General features: G+C 36.1%; 1 pseudogene; it reads left to right on the top strand.

The window, feature by feature from the left end:
- Window positions 1-18,038: 18,038 nt before the first annotated feature.
- LOC100920264 lies at window positions 18,039-19,863 on the top strand (annotated as a pseudogene).
- The last annotated feature ends 347 nt before the right edge of the window (window positions 19,864-20,210 follow it).

The raw sequence follows: 20,210 nt of genomic DNA, 5'->3' as shown, positions 1-20,210 counted from the left end.
AATCAATCACTGCATTCCAGTTCAATTGTCAATCATCCTGACTTTTGTCCTGTTACTAGACTTTGATGAATCTGGAAGATAGATATTGACAACTTTGTGCAACTCTGCTTCACTTAAATCCAATTCACACAAGAGTCAAAACATCACCCATGATTTCACTTGTCCTTTTCAAAAAATGAAGGATAAACAACAATTATGTTCTAGATATTGTGCTAAAGTCAAAATTCAAATAAAGGCAAAAAAAATCACTGTCCTCGAGTATAAAGGGCTGAAACTCTAAATATGTGCACTGGAATCAGACAACCGAGCACTTAAGGCTAATTACCTATTGGACAATATTCTATTACTGCCTTTCCCACTATTCTGTGCTGGCTCCATCTTTTGGTGTATACAGATAATTGTAGAAGGGATTGGGGGTGGAGTAAGAGAAGCCAGAGTCACTTGAACGGTGGACGAAGAGAAGGGAGGGTGTGGAGATCCTGTGTCCATTCCCTTCACTTCTACCCCTAAAGACCAAGAATAAAGACCAAGGACTTTTGATTATCCTCACTCTGGCTGATTCTAAGGCATCCAGAGTGCTAACCCAGATATCACACTCAAGTAGCACATATTTTAATGAGGAAGAAAGGATGCAAACTAGGTACATAGAAGATACATCCAAAGTAGTTGGAGGAAATCTCAAAAAAAAAAGGCTTTAGCAGCTCAGACAGAAGGGACAAAAAGATTGCAAAGGCTAGAATTGTTTATTGTTAGTGTAACTTCCTATTCACCTAAATATAATAGCCCAGTGTATGAAGAATCAATGGCATCTCATATTTGATATATGCCTTACAGTTGGCATTTCCCCCCAAGCCTTGTTCCCAACTCACTCTGCATTTCAAAACTATGCTCTCCTCTACTACTGGTTCATTCTGGAACTTTTCTCAGCTCTTAGAGCCTCCTTACTGTGGAACGGCTCACCATCCCTGTGGCCTGATCACTATGGATATCTCTTTGTAAAACTCACTTCTCTTCTCCTCCTAATGAGTTCCTCTAAATACATTTTGTAGAAGGGCCAAGACCAGCATTCCTCCATTCTATTCCCAATCCTATTCCTGACTTTCTCTGAATTTCAAAGCCATCCCATTTTATTCAATTATCTTATACTTCAACAACCACCACATACCCCAAACCTGCTCAACTCCCTTGTATTATTTCTCCCATTAGAAATTAACCTAAGATAATTGTACAAATATGTTTATATATATATGTTGGATTTAACATATATTTTAACATATATAACATATATTGGATTACTTGCCATCTAGGGGACGGGGTGGGAGAAGGAGAGGAAATTTTGGAACACAAGGTAATGCAAGGATCAATGTTGAAAAATTATCTATGCATATGTTTTGAAAATAAAAAGCTTTAATGACAATTTAAAAAGTAAAAATAATTTTTTAAAAAAAGAAATTAAGCTGCTTAAGGCAGGAACCATCTTATCTTTTGCTTTTATTTGCATCTTGAGCACTTAGCACAGTACCTGATATGCAGTGAGCACTTAATTGATCCTTCTTTCTCTCATCCAATACACGCATCTCACTCTGGCAATATCTAGCTGAACCAAAAATAAGACTCAGGTTTCCATTACTTCTAGATTCATTTCTACATGTCCTGATCTGTATCTGGCCACTGGAACCAGACGTTTCTGGAAGGAAAATCAAGGCAAGTGACCTTGTCCAGGCCTCCAATTCACTTGCAAGTCATGACATCATATCTCTGATATCATGGCCCTCTTCGAGAATGAAGGACAAACAATAATAACAATCTAACTGAACCATTGTTATGCTATTGTTGAATATTTTTTCCATAGTCATACTATTGTTATGTTTGTTTTTAAATGTTATGTGGTAAATAAATCTTATTTCATTCCAATTAAGAGATTGAAGGATCAGATCACACATCAAGCCTGGCTTAGTACATTTACCCATTATTTTGATTCTGCCTACTGAGACCAAATAGAATATGCTTAATCCTTTTCTAAATGACAATACCCACATCTTGACTGAATTGAAGATAAAGGAAAAATCATGTGTCCTATCTCACCCAGTCAGGTAGTCTAATCTTTTATCACAGAGATTATGGAAGATTCAGGGGATGATATTTGAACTGGACTTCAAAGGAAAGGTAAGAGTATGTTTGCCCAAGTGTTGTGGGGAAATAGGGGAAATGTTTTCATTTTTGTTCCTAACAATATCATCAAGTAAAATAGATCTTAAGCAAAGTCAATTGATATTAACTAGTTAAATAATACTGGAGCACTGGGAAGGAAGGTAGGTGATGCAGTGGATAGAGAAATATCAGGAAAACTTGAATTCAAAGCCAGCCTCAGATGCTAACTGTGTTGTAAAGTACAGACTAGCTCCCTGGAGGGCCTCAAAGTCAGCCAGAGTCAGGATAAATCAAAGTCCTTGGTCTTTAGGGGGAGAAGTGAAGGAGGCAGGCAAGCTGCCATGCAGCTTGCTAAAGATGTATACTAGATTCTGGAGTCTGGAGTCTCCTCCTCGTCCTGTTGCCCAGTGACTCTCCCCCCACCCTCCAATCCTTGCTTATGATTATCTTACTACCAAACATTAAATAAGCACCAATGGTGAGGAGAACCATCATCCAAATATATGCTAATAGAGCCATTATCTTACATTGAATAGGTAGTCTTAAGTGCTCTCCTGCCTGATTCAGAGTTTCAGCCCTCTATACTGTGTGATCCTGGGCAAAATCACTTAACTCTATTTGCCTCAGTTTCCTCATCTGTAAAATGAATTGGAGAAGGAAATGGCAAACCACTCCAGTATATTTGCCAAGAAAACCCAAAATGAGGTCATGGAGAGTTAGACACTAAGGAAAATCACTAAATAATAAAACAACAACAATAGAGACACTAATTTCTAACAGATAATTTTAGGGGACACACTAGACTAAGTTTGAGCCAAAAGCATTAGAAATTAGACAACTCAGTACCTCAGAGGTACCACCTAGAACCCTAAGAGAGAGATGTGACCAATCTCACTCAGGGAGTAAGGCCATAGCACTCAGTACATACAAGACTTCCTCTAGGATAAGATCAGGTCCTTCACAATTGATGGGATCCCTACAGAGATTCTGTGAACACAGTTTTCTTCAAATATAGGGATAACATCAGAAGTACAACTGTCATGAGAAGAATAATGTCCTGACTTTCATGGGGCACTTTTCCTCCCTTGAAGAATACTGTTTCTCTCTTTCTTGCAACAACCACTATCAACATCTCTCCTTGAACTCTTTCGGAGGTACAAGGTACATCTGTTACTGTGTGACAACTAAACTCACAGCACTACTGTCCTCCACACTGGCACACCCTGTTGCCCTCTGTGCCCACCTCCAGATGGATCTGGCCCAGGTGCAATTTTAGCGAGTTATGACTCTGAATAATATTGCCCTGCTTACCTCACAGGCTAAGTGCTCTGTAAACTATAAAGCTCTATATCAATCTATTGTTATTAAACATTTACTGAGTTCCTACCCTGTGCATGGCACTGAGGGGAGTACAAAATGAGTAAGTCACAGTTCCTGTATCTAGGAGCTTATAACAGCTCAAGGAACACACTAATATATTAAAATAATCTGAAGTGGGTAGGAAACGCAAAAAAAAAGTTGATACTCAGAGACCATTTCTGATATTTCTCTGAACCTCCCACATTCTCACTCCTCCTCTTCTCTATCCATCTAAACAGCCACTTCCCCTTTTGTTTGGAAACTTGCAATGATTCCCAAGAAATAATTTTAACTAGCTCTTATTTTTATATGAGATTGGCTTGGAGTGGGGGATGAGAGAATGGGAAGAGAGAGGACATAGGGAAAGCAAAGACAGATGTTCCATAGGTACATTGAGTAATCCTGGAGTCCTTTTTAATAAACCAACTCTGCTTGGTAGTCCAGGAAATGTGACTGACAGGTTAGACTCTCTAGAGTTAGAGACGTCTGTGTGAACAGCTTCCAAGTCAGGATACACATATGTAAGTGTGCATACACACATGTGCATATGTGCCACACACCTGCACATGTGCCCACACATATATACACAAGTCTACACTTAGAGACACATTCAACATATCTTTGTGAGTGAAGGACCCTTCTTTTACATCTGTAAAATGGGGATAATGACACTTGCCCTTGACCACTTCACAAGAAAGTTAGGGAGATGAGATCGCAAGCAAAAGTACTTTGAGCTTCCAAGAAGAAAGAAGCTATAAAAATCCAAGGTATTATTACTATCATTATTACGTAGTCCTAAATTACTAAAAGAATTCATGCCTTAGTACCTGAGAAATCATTAACTTATCCTGCAAAATAGCAACCCACTCATCTTTTTTTTTAAATTATTCATTTCTCTTATGACAGATAAGCTATATTTTCATCCTGTGAAACTCTACTAGTCAATCCTGCCTATCAGTTTTCCCCTCACTATGGGCGTTTCTCTTATTCTCCCACATTCCCACACTCTTACTCCTACATCATTAGGAAAGACTTTTGCCCAAGATAAACTCATGGCTGCTATTCAAATGACTATACCATTCCTTGATTTTCTATTCCCTCCCACTATGGAATCCTCTTAGCATCTAACTACTTTTAACATCTGACTTATACATGATGTGGTGAGGCAGGATGGGAAACCCTTTTTAGTTTTTTTAACTCTTCCTACCTTTCAGTCAATACTTTGTCCTCAAAACACTCCCAGGTGCCATTGATACTTCCTTCTTCAACTCAAAGTATACTTCCTCCAAAAGGCAAAAGGACATTTAATACCACAGGATTTGAGCCTAGAAAAGGCTTTATTTAACCCTAATCTCAAATTTTACAAATAAAGACCCAGAGAACTCAAGTGATTTTCTCAATGGTCTACAGTCAGATTCATAAGTTGGAGAAACTGAATCATAGCATTATAACCATAGAACTGCTAAAGAGACTAAGTGACTCCACAGGTAGTAAATCTCAAAAGTGGGACTCAATCTCAGAATCTCTGCCTCCAAAGTCAGTGTTCTTTTCAGTGTACTATGCTGTGTCCTTCAAGATTTTCATCCATATGCTTTATGTTCTTAGATACATTTTCTACTATACAATTTAACAATATAGATTAAGGCACTTCTTACATGCAAAGCTCTATACTAGATACTCAGGTCAATTTGGAATTTAAGTAAGGCATAATCTTCTGCCTCATAAAGTTTGCTATCTAGTACAGGAATGTGAGACAATATATTATGTTGTAAGCACAATATTTGATGATAAATGCATTTAAAAAAACTTTAAAATGAAGGATCCCATGAAATGTTTGGGGAGAAGTCATTATAATCTGGGAGATCTTGAAAGATTTCATGCAGGAGATAATATCTGAATTGGATGTTAAAAGAAATGGGAGGGGCAGCTAGGTGATGCAGTGGATAGAGCACCAGCTCTGAAGTCAGGAGGACCTGAGTTCAAATCTGGCCTCAGACACTTAACACTTTCTGGCTGTGTGACCCTGGGCAAGTCACTTAACCCCAATTGCCTCAGCAGGAAAGAAAGAAGGAAGGAAGGAAGGAAGGAAGGAAGGAAGGAAGGAAGGGAGACATCAATTTGAGAGTGACTGTATAAATAGTGATATGTGATTATAATGTTTCAAAAAAACCAATAAAGTCCTCCATGGACTCCTGCAAAGTGAAATATATTATGTACAAAGTAATAGCAATGATGTAGGATGCTCAGCTGTGAATGACTTTGCTATTCTCAGTAATACCATGACCCAAAACTACTCTGAAGGACTTATGATGAAAACTGTTATCCATACCCAGAGAAAAAACTAATCATGTCTAAAGATAGATTAAAGCATATTTTTCTTTTTACTTTATTTTTCTTAAGAGCTTTTGGGGCAGAGTGAAATCTATGTTTTCTTTCACAACATGGTTTTTATGGGAATGTTTTTCATAACTTCACATTAAGTCTTCTTAATGGGGAGGAGAAGAGAAGGAGGAAGGAAGAGAATATGGAACTCAAAGTTTTAAAAACATATTAAAATTGTTTTACATGTAACTGGGGAAAATAAAATATTAAATAAATAAGAAAAAAGGAGAAGAAAAGAAAAGAAAGTAGAGAGTATGCTCTATGGGATAGAAACATATTTATAACTCTGTTCTTGCTATATCTTCAAATAAAAATAAAAGCCAGGCAATATTAATTAGTTAAATTGTAGTGGGGCACTAGTTTTTAGCAGAGAAGTGAAAAGGGAGTAAGACACACTAGAATGAGAGCTTGAACCAAAAGTATTAGGAAACAGTTACCCCAATCTCTCAATACCTAACACCTTAAGAGAAAGATGAAGCCAATCGAGATAGCCCAATCCCTCTGGTCAGAGTACTCATTACATGTAGGATTTCATCTAGGATGATACTTTATATTCACATTTTCAGGGACCTCTACACAGATTCTCCACTTAAAAATTTCATTTTTTAATACTCTAATTTGTGGGATCTTAGAAAATAAGGATTTTTTTCCCTGTTTTCATTTTGTAACTGTACATGGTATTTTTTTCCTGGGATGTTTCCCTTATAAGTCAATTCATTTTAAAATAAATTCCACAAATTTTTGTATTTGTTGAATGTTTAAGGACTGATAGTTGCTGTATTCCTGAGTCCTGTACAAGTATCACTATTGAGACTACTATAGGAAGGATAGACTTTGCATCACTAAAATGCTGATGCCTAGATGATAAATGGTAAAATTTTTCTTTTTATTCACATTAAATAGTAAGTCTGCCTTATTGTGAATTTTTCATATACAACAAACCCATAGTGTAGGGTTTGTCTGCTTAGCCTATAATTCCCAAGGAATAAATTTACTATTTCATTTTTTTTCTTCAGAACCTGACCTTTATAATATTAGAAATGTGACACATCACCATTAAGGGGACCTCTAGAGCTCTGAATGGATCATAGTCAGCCTTGCTCTGAGAAAGTAAGGCAAGTATAATTGATATATGTATATATAAGATCATTTTGTGATCTTAAAAGAATGTCAACTACTATTACTAAAAAGAATTAAGGAAAAGACACAAAAACTTTACCTCCTTTAGAGTATTGCCCAAGGACTCCAATATCTAGAATTATAGAATTTTAGGATTTTAAAAGACCTTTCCAATCATCCATTCTAACCCTTTAATTTTACAAAAATGTTAGGTGACTTGCCCAAAGTTACAGAGCAAGTTTATGATAGACGCAGACCTAGTGTCCTCATCTCTGGATTCCCAAGGTGGCACTTTTGATACAGTTTCAGGCTTATGCTCAATAATGTTACTCTCTGAAAAATATCTTTAAAATATGACCTTCAATATAAGCCCAGGATGTTCTCCCAACTGAGGGGCTTTTATTCTTGAGTATAGGAAAGATAATGGTGGTGATGCTGCTGCTGATGATGCTAGTGATAATGCTGATATTGATGATGATGATGATGATGATGATGATGATGATGATGAAGATAGAGTATCTATTTTAGCATTCACTATGGGCCAAGCACTGTGCTAAGCCCTGGGGATAAAAATACAAGGAAAGAAGACAGACATACTATGTGTTGAGTGTGTGTGTGTGTGTGTGTTTTTTGGAATATAGTTATCCCTTCTGTGATTTTCCCCATCATGGTTTCAATATGGCAAGAAATCTCTATGTTCAAGGAGCTTATAATCTAATGGAGGGAATATAATATGTAAAAGGGAGTTGAAAAGCTGAAAAAGAGGAGAGAGTTATACCAGAGGGGCATAATTGAAGATGTCCTGGAAGCATGTTTTGATAGCCTGGAGGTTGAGTAAAATAAAGCTGAAACTGACTTATCAGAGTCTAGGGTGTCTCCAAAGACAGAGTCCAATTTCTGGAGGAGATCCAGTCAAGTACGAATGGATGGCTATGGATGGCCAGGAAGATAGTAACAATAGCTAACTTTTTCCTATAGTGATTTTATAATGCAAAGACTAAAAGTCTTCACTTTTTAATGAGATAATGTAATTTCAGATAAAATAAGTGAATGTTTTGTCCAGGATCTCTCATAGCCAGGCAAGGTTAGAGTTGGGGTTCCAACTCTGATCTCCTGTCCAAAAAAACAGTGATACAAAACCACAAACTGACAAAATTCCAACTCTGGTCAGAGTTAATGGGACTTTTCTCAGTGTCAAATGCTATCAAGTTCTATAAAGAATCATAGATTAGTCCTCCCTGAGCTTTCTTTCAAATCCACCCCACCACCAGGATTTCTTCATTGATAGATATTGACAAGAACAGAATCCCACCATATGGAGTCAGCAAAGAGGACACAAGGATTCCATTCATATCAAGGAGAGATACAGCCATCACTGTGCCAAAGACTGCATTGCAAAACTAAATTCAATACCTGTCCTTCACTCCTTTTAAAGCAATGATTCCCAGTCATTTGGGAATTCTAAATTGTTGGTTTGATTCTGCGATATCATATACCATTATGCATTGACAAGCATTTTTAAACACTATTGTGAGCAAGAAGCCACTTAAAAGACTAAGCACCAAGGATTTGGAGAGGACCAAGGAGAGGAGAGGACCAAAACTGTGATGTAGTTAATTTAGAGAGCTTCTAGTGAAGAAACTTCTTCTGCCAATGCAAGAAGGCAAGTGCTCTCTAGGAGAGATATTTGGGACAGTAAGAGGTAAAGAGACCTGTGCAATGTCACATAGCTAGTAGGGTTAGAGGTAAGATTTGAGATCTTTTCCTGAATCTGGCTCTTCTCTTACTAGGTCATAATGATCCTCAGGTACTAGAGGTACAGGAACAAAGATGACACAGTCATTTCTACCATGAAGCTTACATCCTATTAAGGTGATACACCTTGTACACAAATCAGGAAATATAAGATAGTTAGAAGAGAGAGTTTCTTCATTAACTCTTAGAAGTCAAGGAGTCAGGGAAGTCTTGAGGATATAGGTGACACCCGAATTGGACTTTTAAGGAAGATTGCATGAGTTGGATATAAGAGGATGCTGACAAATGTTTACCAGGCTACTCCCTAAAGAAGATCCATGGCATACCTTTTTTAAAATTTCTTTATATTTTTATTAAACATATTTTTAAAACATATGCATGGATAATTTTTTAGCATTGACCCTTGCAAAACCTTGTGTTCCAATTTTCCCTCCCCTTCCCTCATCCCCTCCTATAGATGGCAAGTAATCCAATATGTGTTAAACATGGTAGAAATATATGCTAAATCCAATATACACATACATATTTTTATATTATTATCTTGCTGCACAAGAAAAACTCAAATCGAATAGAAAAAAATGAGAAAGAAAATAAAATGCAAGCAAACCATAACAAAAAGAGTGAATATGCTATGTTGTGAATCACACAGTTCCCACACTCCTCTCTCTGGGTATAGATGGCTCTTTTCATCACAAGATCATTGGAACTGGCCTGAATCATCTCATTGTGTGACATATCTTTTTTAAAAGTTTAATCTAAATGATTGACACTCTCCATCATTTTCTCAAGTCTAGACAATCAACAACACAACAAATCAAGCATTGATTTTGTTGATTTCAAACACTTTAGGCTCACTGTGAGTGAAGGTAAGGATGTAGTTTTTTTTCAAGGCATGGGGATAGCCTGAAAAAAGTCATGGAAGTGGGAAAAAGTTGGGGGAATATCTAGGAGGCTAATTTGACTAGAAGATAGGGTTCATGAAAAAAGAAATAATATGAAATCTTTGGAAAGGTAGATAAAAGTTAATTTACGGCAAGCTTTATGTGCCAAGATGAAGACTTGTATTATATTCCAAAGGTAAAGATGAAGTCATGAAGATTTCAGAGTAAGAAAGTGACATGATCAAATTTGTATTTTAGAAATATTAATTTAGCAGCTGAGTGGAAGTTAATTTATAGAGACATGACACAGTAAAGAAGACCTAGAGTTGAGAAGATCTAAATTAAAATTGACTTCAGATAGTAACTATGTGATAGTGGACAAGTCACTTAGCTGCTATTTACTTCTATTTCTTCTACTGTAAAATGGAAATAGCACCTGTTCCTCAGGATTGTGAAGATCACATAAGAGAACATTTATAAAAATGTTTAACTCAGTATCTGATTATATAATCAGTAACATAAATGCTAATATTATTGTTGTTATTATTAAACTCAGCAGGGACTAAAAGCAGAGAGACTAATTCATAGCCATTGAAATTAGGAAAGAAGAGATTAGGATTGGAACTTGAAGGAAAGATGACCAGAATTTAACAAGATGACCAGAAGGCTCTAGTTTCCTTCTCTGTAAAATAAGTGAATATCCTATACTAAATGAGTTTTTAAACCCAAAATTCTATGACCTATGACTCCTTTCCCCTAAAAGATTATGAGACAATTTTTATAATTAATGCCAATTAAAGTTGGTTCATTTGTTGGAGAATTTCTCAACCCAATCCTGAGATAACTAGAAATGGGGAGTGACTGTGGTTCCAGCAATGGAAAGATTGCCTTAAAAGAGCTTAATCCATAGGATTAGGCTTAAAGTATTAAAGCCAAACTTGTCAGATTGCTGCTTGAGAAAGTTCATGACCTTCTTTGTTTTGTTTTGTCTTGTTTTCTGCAGACAGACCAGAAACAGTCAGATCTATAGACATCTCCGCTCTTCCAGGAACCCCATCCAAATAGCTGTCTTCATAGGTCTTGAAATCATCTCAGGTTTGTTTTCTCATGCCCCCAATTTGACAGAGCATGTCTTATTGAGCAGACACTGTATAAATCTGCACTGATCAGTCTGGGCTTTTTCAATATACCAGCACAATGCTGTATTTCTGGAGAATCACCTGCTCTCAAAGGACTCCAGGAATAGCATCCATAAACCCATAGACAGTGAGGGCTTTTGCAATAAAGATCCAGGTATTGGGAGTGGGCAGAAAGATTAACTAACATTTTCCCAAGAAATATTCTCCCCGCCACACATTGCATACTTCCCACTCTTTTTAAGGGTGCAACTTCAGGTGTGTGAACTGGTTTCAATATTTCAAGGACTTAAGATTTCATCATTACAAGCATTCCAGCTACCACACACATCTTGAGTGTTCCCATGCTTCTGAGTTGGTAGGATTGAAAAAATAATCACAATAATTCATCAACTGTTTTAAATATAACTGGTGATAAACATTAAGTAAATATTTTTTAAAACAAAGAGAGACTTGTTCTAGATCACATTGTTAGTATCAGAGGCAAGATTTGAACACAAGTCTTCCTGATTCCAACTTTAGCTCTCTATTTACTATTCCTCCAAATCCCTACATGAACCAGCTCTCAAACCCTTTCTAGTTAAGCAGGGCTTATCAAGGTTTGTACATCATCAGCATAGATATCAAGACTACAAGAGTGTTTTCCATATTAAGATGAACATTCAGAGGAGGGGAGCTGGTATGTAGAAGATAGACTGCTCTGATCCTAGGGACTCCAAGATGGAAGGCATCTGCTGGAATGGAAAGAAAAAAATTTTGATGACTATTTTATTCTTGCCTACTGCCATTAAGACATAGAAACACAGAAGTATTTGTAAATTGCCTTTTTTTTTTTTTTTTTTGAAAAAAGCAAATAGATGCTAAAGGAATCTCAGGTGGATAGTATGTATAATTAATAGGGCACTAGACTTGGAATTAGGGAAACTTGGATTCAAATGCAGATTGAGAGACTTATTAATTAATCATTTAACAACTCTAAACCTCAGTGCCTTCATCTGTAAAATGAAAGGGATGGACACAATGTGTGGTCCCTTCCAGTTCCAAATCTATCAATCAATGATCATTATGATTTGTCCCAAAAAAGCCAATTACTAAGGTAGAAACCTACTTGAAATAGATTAAAAAAAAAAAGACTTATTTGCCAACAGGTACACCCAGTGTTAAGGAAAGCCAATGTATGAAAATCAAAACCTAGTGATGCATAGACTATTGAAAGAAAGGACTTTTGAGAGATAATAATAACCCATATTTATGGAACCATTTGAGATATACAAATCATTTCCCTCACCTTGAGCCTATGAAGTAGGAGATACAAATATTGTTATCCCCACTTTATGGAAACAGAAATGCAAATTCTAGGAAATTAACTGATTTTCCCAGCATTAGACAAATCAACAAGCATTTATTAAATGTCTATGAGCCAGTGACATATACAGTAAGAATTATTGAAGTCAGTATTCAAACTAGGTGACTCCTGACCCCAGAGTCAATCCTCCTTCTACTATCATTATGGCCTCCCAAAAAACTAGTCTCCTCCTTTTACAAATGAGAAAACATGAGGTCCCAGGGAAGGAATAAAAGAGGGAATAAAAAGCTTATGAGATGCTTAACATTGTACTAAGTGGTAGCGGAAAGGGAGGGAGAATACAAACACAAAAGTGCCTTCCAAAAGTTTACATTAAGAAGATAGCACATAAAGATGAGAAATGTTTATAGCAGTTTTTTTTGTGGTAGCAAAGAACTGGAAAATGAGTAGATGTTCATCAATTGGGGAATGGCTGAACAAGTTGTGGTATATGAAAATAATGGAATATTATTATTCTATAAAAAACAATGAATAAGCTGATTTTAGAAAGGCCTGGAAAGATTTACATGAACTGATGCTGAGCAAAACAAGCAGAACCAGGAATATATTTTGCACAACAACAGCAAATCTGGTTCTTCTCAGTGGTTCAGTGATCCAAAGCAATCCCAATAGATTTTGGACAGAAATGCCATCTGCATCCAGAAAAAGAACAAGGAGACTGAATGTAAATCAACACATGCTGTATTCATTTCTTTTTTCTGCTTTTCAAAAATCACTCCCATGGTTATTCCCTTTTTGTCTGATTTTTCTCTCCCAATATGATTCATAAAGCAATGTGTGTTAAAATAATTAAATAACTAAATAATAGAATGAAATAAAATAAAGATGAGTGGTGTCCTGGGAAGAGAAGTTACAGTGTGGGAAGTGACAAACATCATGAATAGAACAATAAGAGAATTCCATTAATAAATTTTTCTCCTCTTAAGCAATGAGGGTTAAGTGGCTTACCCAGGGTCACACAGCTGGATTTGAACTCCCAGTCTCCTTATTCCAGGACCAATACTCTATACACTGTGCTGCCTCACTGCTCTAACAAAATTTTTTAGAGGAAAAAAGAGTATAGCTTTGAGTATAGCTTTCGGAGCAAGAAGCAGAAAGTCATTAACATTGTTTGTCCTTCATTCTCAAAAAGGACCAATGACATTTTCAGAATGATGTCTTGACTTGCTTGGTTTTTAATTGGATTTAAGGCAGAATTGCACAAAGTCATCAGCCTCAATCTCCTCTCCAAAGTCATCAAAGTCCAGTGACAATACAAGAATCAAGATGACCAGGTGTGGTTAAGGATGCAATGAAGGACTTTGGTCTTTTTGAATTAAGAAAGTGGTATGGAGGAAGGATGAATCTCTAGCAGATTAAAAATGGCCTGGAAGATGTTGACTCCCAAGAAATGCCAAGTGAAAGAGGGAAGATAATTGTCAAAGATCACACAGCTAGGGTGTTGTAGACCAGGTCTTTAAATATGGAATCTAACTCTAATTTCATTATCATCATCATTATTATTATTAAATATTATAAAACAATTTGCCATATAATTTCCTATCAATAGCAGCTCCTTAGTAGTTTTAAAATATAATTCAATTTTCAATGAATGAAAAATCATTAAGGATTTACTATGCACCAGACATTGCTAAATGCTGTGTGCTAAATTTAAAAATGATAAAATATTTGGCCTAAAGTCCTTATGTTCCACTATTGGGGGACAGCACCTTTAGAGAATGATGACTAGGTAAGGGAATTTTATTCTGGAGCTCTCCAAGGGCAATGCATTGATCCACAAAACAATTACTTGATACTCCTTTTCTAAATTCATTGGGTTTTTATTACTGAGCCCAGAGAAAGAGGTGGAAAGTGATTGGAGAGGATCACAGAATCACAGAAATAAAGTTAGAAGGAACCTTATCGGTCACTGAATTCATCCCTTCATTTTTACAGATGAAGAAACTGAGGATCCCAAAAGTAAAAAGGACTTGCCCAAAGTCACACAGGTAACAAGTCGCACATCCAAGATTTGAACCCAGGTCCTCTGATTCCAGAAGTATTAATTACTATGCCACAGTACTTAGGAAGAAAAGTACCTATATACATGAAAGATATCCTGAGTCTTAGTAAATGACTAGATAGGTTATGAAACATGATATCTGATCTAGTCCAGGCCCAGCTAGATATATGTTTTCAATCAGTCACTCAGTCATTGATTAAAATGGCTTAGCTCCATTAAAAAGAGTTACAGAGTTGAAGGGATTAATTTACCCAGAAATGAGTACTTGGGAAATCAACTATGAAAGGTGCTGGTTCAGGTGAGGAAAACCAGGAAAACAGTCACAGGGAAGATGGTAAAGGTATCCAGAGTGGATGTCTGGAAAGGACATAAAACGTCTAATAAAATCTGCCTAAACAACAACAACAACAAAAGTCAAGGACTGTGGTAATGAAATGTACCATCCCTCAGGTGTTGGTTTTGTTTAAATTTTTTTCTTGGCAACAAGATAGGGCTCAATTGTTATGGAAGGTTGTGTAAAACCAAAAGACATCACTAAAACTTTTTTTTTAAATCAGGATTTTCTCCCCACATAGCTAAATAGCCAAGAACAAATTATTTCCCTTCTTTTGCTTTATCAACTGTGAAATGAGATTAGATTTGGTACCACTTAACTCTAACATACTATAATGCTATGATCTATGAATTCACAAACATCCCTTCTAATCCTCAATCTTCCTCTGCTTGTACTAACCAGTCAGCAGTCTGATTCTTATTACTATAGCCTGATGAATACGGGTTTATAGTGAGTCTTTCTGCCACAGAATCAAGAATTTTGAGCTTATATGTAACCTGCTTTTATTTCCTTATTTTATAAATAAAACTGAAGTTTAGAGAAAAGATATGACTTTCAAGATCACATAGCTAAGCAGGAGCAGAATCTGGGATTTTAACAATTTTTATTATTATTAATTATTTTAACATTAACTTGATTATTTAATTAAATATTATTTAATATTAAATATTAGTTATTAATTAATTTGTTATTAAGCCATTTACTATATATCACTACATAGACACTATGTAACTTTATTTGCATAAACTCCACATAAAAGTTTACTATTGTGTCTCTAACATTTCGCAACCCAGTTAGAATCTGGGATTTGTTTGCATACCTCTAATAGTGTTAGAAACAGTGGGTTTTAGCTATAGGCATATGAATAAGTGCTCTAAATCACTTTTGATTAGAGAAATGCAAATTAAAACAACTCTTAAATACCACCTCACACGTATCAAAGTGACTAATTTGACAAAAAAGAAAATTGATAAATGTTGGAAAAGATGTAGGAAAATTAGGATATGATTGCACTATTGGTAGAGTTGTGAATGGACCCAAACATTTAGGAGAGCAGTAGTAGCAAAAGAGTGGAAATTGAAGGGATGTCCATTAATTGGTGAATGACTGGAGAAGCCGTGGCATGTGAATGTGTATTGTTGTGCAATAAGAAATATTGAATATATTTTAGGGAAAAAACCTGGAGAGATTTATACAAACTGATGCAAAGTGAAATGAGCAGAATCAGGAAAACATTGTACAAAGTATCAGCAACACTGAATGATGATGAACTATGTATGACTCAGCTCTTCTCAACCACACAATGATTCAAATAAATGCAAAGGACTCACAAAGGAAAATGTTATCCACATCCAGATAAAGAACTGATAGACTCTGAATGCAGATCAAAGCATATTTTTTCACTTACTTTGTTCTTTTCCATGCCTTGTTTTCCTTTTATCTGTTTCTTCTTTCACAACAGTGACTAATATGGAAAAATGTTTTCCATGATAGCACATGTATGACCTATATCAAATTACCTACCATTTTCTGAAGAGGGGAGGGAACAGAGGAAAAGAGAAAGATTTTGGAACTCAAAATCTTGTGAAAATGAATGCTATAACTTCAGAAGTGATTTCTTAATTGTGGGATAAGGGAGAGAACCTAGGACTTAAAAATTTTAAAAACAAAGGTAATTTTTTTTTGCTTTGAATGTAACTATTAAATTAAATTGAATATAACTATTAAATAAATAAAACAAAATAAAATAAAATTTTAAAAAAGAAAATGAATACTATAAATTGTCTTGACATGTAAACTACTATTTAAAAAAAAAGAAACAATGGATTTATAGAATTTGAGCTGAAAGAGATGTCAGGAATACTACTACTACTATCACTACTACCATTACCACCACTAATATCACTACTACTACCAGCACTACTATTATTATTACCACCATTACTACTATTATTACTACAATTACCCCTATTACCTCTACTACATCACCACTACCACCGCCCCCTACTACTACTACTACTGCTATCAACACCACCACTGGTAGTAGTACTACTACTACTAGTAGTACTATTAATAATAATCTTAATAATGATAACTATAATAATAGTATTTACAAAATGTTTCAAGGTTTGGAAAGTTCTTTATAAATATTATTTCATTTTCTCTTCACGACAATCCTGCAAAGTAGGTGCTATTTTTACCCTCAATCTTAAAATGAGAAAACTAAGACAGCAGAGGTAAAGTATCCAGAGTTACATAACTAGTGTTGGGGACCAGATTAGAACTCAGATCTTCCTGACTCCAAGCTTGGAACTCTATTTACTTCAAGAGATTGTAATAGAGTGCCAACACACCACTGATAATTTCAAGTCACCAGAACTGAACTACATCATCCATTACTGAAAAAAATTGGCAGACATGATAAGTGAGTCATTATTAGTGATCTCTGAGACTGTGGAAAACAGGAAAGGTACTATAAGGTTGAGGAAGAATAAGCCTTGTTCTAGTTTTGAAAGAGACCAACACAGACACAGAAGCAAAGACACAGAGAGAGAGGGGGGGGGAGGGAGAAGGGAGGAAGGAGAGAAAGGGAGAAAAACAGAAATAGAGAGATAGAGAGAAATGGGAAGGGAAAGAGAGAGAAGGAGGGAGGGAGAAAGAGAAAAAGATGAATACAATTGTCATAACATTGGCCTCTCAGCTTGATTTAAATACTTGATAAAACTTAGAACATGAGGTAATAGGATCATACATATTTTTAAAGAGATGGTTGAAAAACATACAAGAAAAGGAACTCATGATCACAAAAGGTCAACTTGGCTTCATTAAGGACAGGGCATAAGAAATTCATCTAATTTTCATTTTTGAAAAAATTTCTAAATGAGAAAATTAGGGAAGTGCTGTGTATATAAATTGTCTAGATTTTCCCAAAACATCTGACAGCTCAGGTTCCAGAGAAACTATATAACAATTCAATTAACTTTATTCTGAACTTTTTGAATTCCCAGATACAAGGAGTGCGTATTCATTATTTTACGTAAAATAGTGCAGTGGATAGAACACAAGACCTGGAATCAGGGAGACATGAATTCAAATTTGACCACTGACTCTTACTAGCTATGTGACCCTGACCAAGTCACTTAACTTGTTTTCCTCAATGTTATTATCTATTAAATGGGGACAATAATAATAGCACCAGCACCTCAGGGTTTTTATGAAGTTCAAATTAGACAATATTTGTAAAGTACTTAGCATAGTACTTGACACATAGTAAGCTCTATATAAATTAGCAATGATGATGATGTCAGCTAGGAAGGAGGTCTCTAGTAGCATGTCCCAAGAATCAGTAGTTTGTCCTGTGCTATTGAACATCTTAACTAATAACTTAAATAAAGGCACACCTGGCATATTCATAAAACTTGAAGATGATACAAAGCCATCCAGGATCACTAAAATTTTGAGTGACAGGGTCTAGATCCAAAAAGATATTATAGAACACTGAATCAAATAAGATAAAATTTAATAGAGATAAATGCAAAGTCCTAAACTCAAGATGAGTGATTTGGAATCACAGGTTAGACCACTGTGATGGGAATAGCTCCATGACTCAAACCAGGTGCTATAAAAGACAGGGTTCTCCAAGTCCTACCAGACCATAGTGAGACCACAAAACAATCCTGGCCACATCAAGACCACAAGCTAAGCCAAACACACCAATCTTATAAGGTGGGTGCTCCATTCTGGGACTGGAATGTCATTCATTTTGCCATCATCAAATGAAGAATTGTTATCAGTCTCATTCTCCCAATTCCAGCTGTGTAAGAACAAATTATTTCCCAACTACTGCTGCTCATACATCCCTATCCATTTCACCCCTACCCCTTCAATGTTCCTCTCCAAATCTACCTATTCCTTCCACTGTGCCCTCTAGAATTCTGATTCCATAATTAACAAACTTCCTTTCATACTAGATCCTTTCTTCTTAGGCACTTTCCATCTTTTTGTCACCCAGAAAATTGGCTTCCCCCAAATGACAGAAAACCCTTGGGCAATTCTTTTGGGTACTTAAATGAATTTCTAATCATACCTCCCATCTCACTAGTTGTAGAGCAGAAATCAGAATTCTTAGTTTCTACTACCATTTGTAGACTATCCTTCCATTGACATAACTCAACAATATTTTCTATAAGGTTCACTTGATCCAAATTTTTCACCCAATCCAGATACTGAGTGTTGCTATCTATTCAATGCCCAGGAATTCTCCTCCTTGCCTAGCAGTTAAAGATGAACTTTAAATACTTCTTTTTATACCTTTCACTACATACACACATAAGTGTGTATGTGCATGTTTGTATATTGGATATTACAGACTGTCCCCCAGTAAGGCAATCATTTTAGGACTTACTGTAGCCTAGGTACTGTATAAAGTGCTGGAGATAAAAAAAAAAAAAGAAAAAGAAAAGAAAAGAAAGTCTGTGACCATGAATTGACATTTCAGTGGAGGAGCCACATGCAAACAAACTGTGTCCATCTAGAGTAAATCATGATAACCTCAGAGAGAAAGCTCTACTATTAGTATTTGAGATCTGAGAAAGGCTTCTTGCAGAAGATAGAATATGAGCTGAAATATAAAGCAAGGGCCCCATTTGGCCCAGGCTATAACAAGGATCTGTGAAGGCAGCCCCAACTTTCCCAGTTTTCAGCCTTCTCTTACCCACTTTCTTCTGACAGGGTATTTTAGCAAATGTCATCAGATATTTCCCCACCTAGGCCCTTAATTTTCTTTTTCAGGATAAGGATAAGCAGGTGTTTTGAAGAGAAAGGAACAAGAACATACAATTTTTAAAGTATTTTTCTGGCAATCTTGCCTCTGATGGTACAGCTAGAGCTTTCTCTCTCTGCTTTGTCTATCCCTTAGATTTTTTTTCGAGAACCCACTTGGCATCTGATGTTAGGTAACCTGGCACTGAGAGAGAATTCAAAGACCTGGGAGGTCACCTTGTGAAAATGACCTAGTCTGATGGAACTTGTGGTTTGTATCAAGGTTTCATTGCTTCCGTGCAGGGTATAGAACAACCTACTTTGGAATCTATGAGACAGCAGAAGATATGCTCCTAGATCTGAAGAACACTCATTGTGGTAAGTTGGATGATTGCACAATGACTGCTGTAGTAGGTGTGGTCTCCTATGCCTTTGATAAAGTAAGGTGGCGAATGATGATGCAGTCTAGGCATAAAGGAGCTGATATCATGTTCCAGTACTGAAATAATTGACTGCAGGAGGAAGATTTCTCAAGATGAGGGTGATAAAGCTTCTTTAAGAGTACCTGGTCTAATGTTCTTAGAAGCATAGATGGAGCATCCTACATGATGAATTGAAGAAAAATTGAACCAGTGAATATAAATCATGTAAAATACTTAACCATACTTAGCATTTTGGACCACTGACCCTCAAGAAATTCCTATTGTCATTTTATCCAGAACAGATCATGTTTGTAGAAGAGTCAGGAAAAGATCTTAAAAAAAGGGAAAATGTTCTCTCAGTTCTATTCACTTCACTCAGCATCAGTTCATGTAAGTCTCTCTCTAAAATCATCCTGTTGATTGTTTCTTATAGAACAATAATATTCCATAACATTCAAATACCATAACTTATTTAGCCATTCTCCAAATGATGGGCCTCTATTCAGTTTCCAGTTCCTTACCACTATAAAAAGGGTCAAACT

The sequence above is a fragment of the Sarcophilus harrisii genome, chromosome 1 (genome assembly GCF_902635505.1).
Source record: "Sarcophilus harrisii chromosome 1, mSarHar1.11, whole genome shotgun sequence".
NCBI classification, from domain to species: Eukaryota; Metazoa; Chordata; class Mammalia; order Dasyuromorphia; family Dasyuridae; genus Sarcophilus; species Sarcophilus harrisii.
This window is presented reverse-complemented; position numbering and strand designations above follow the sequence as displayed.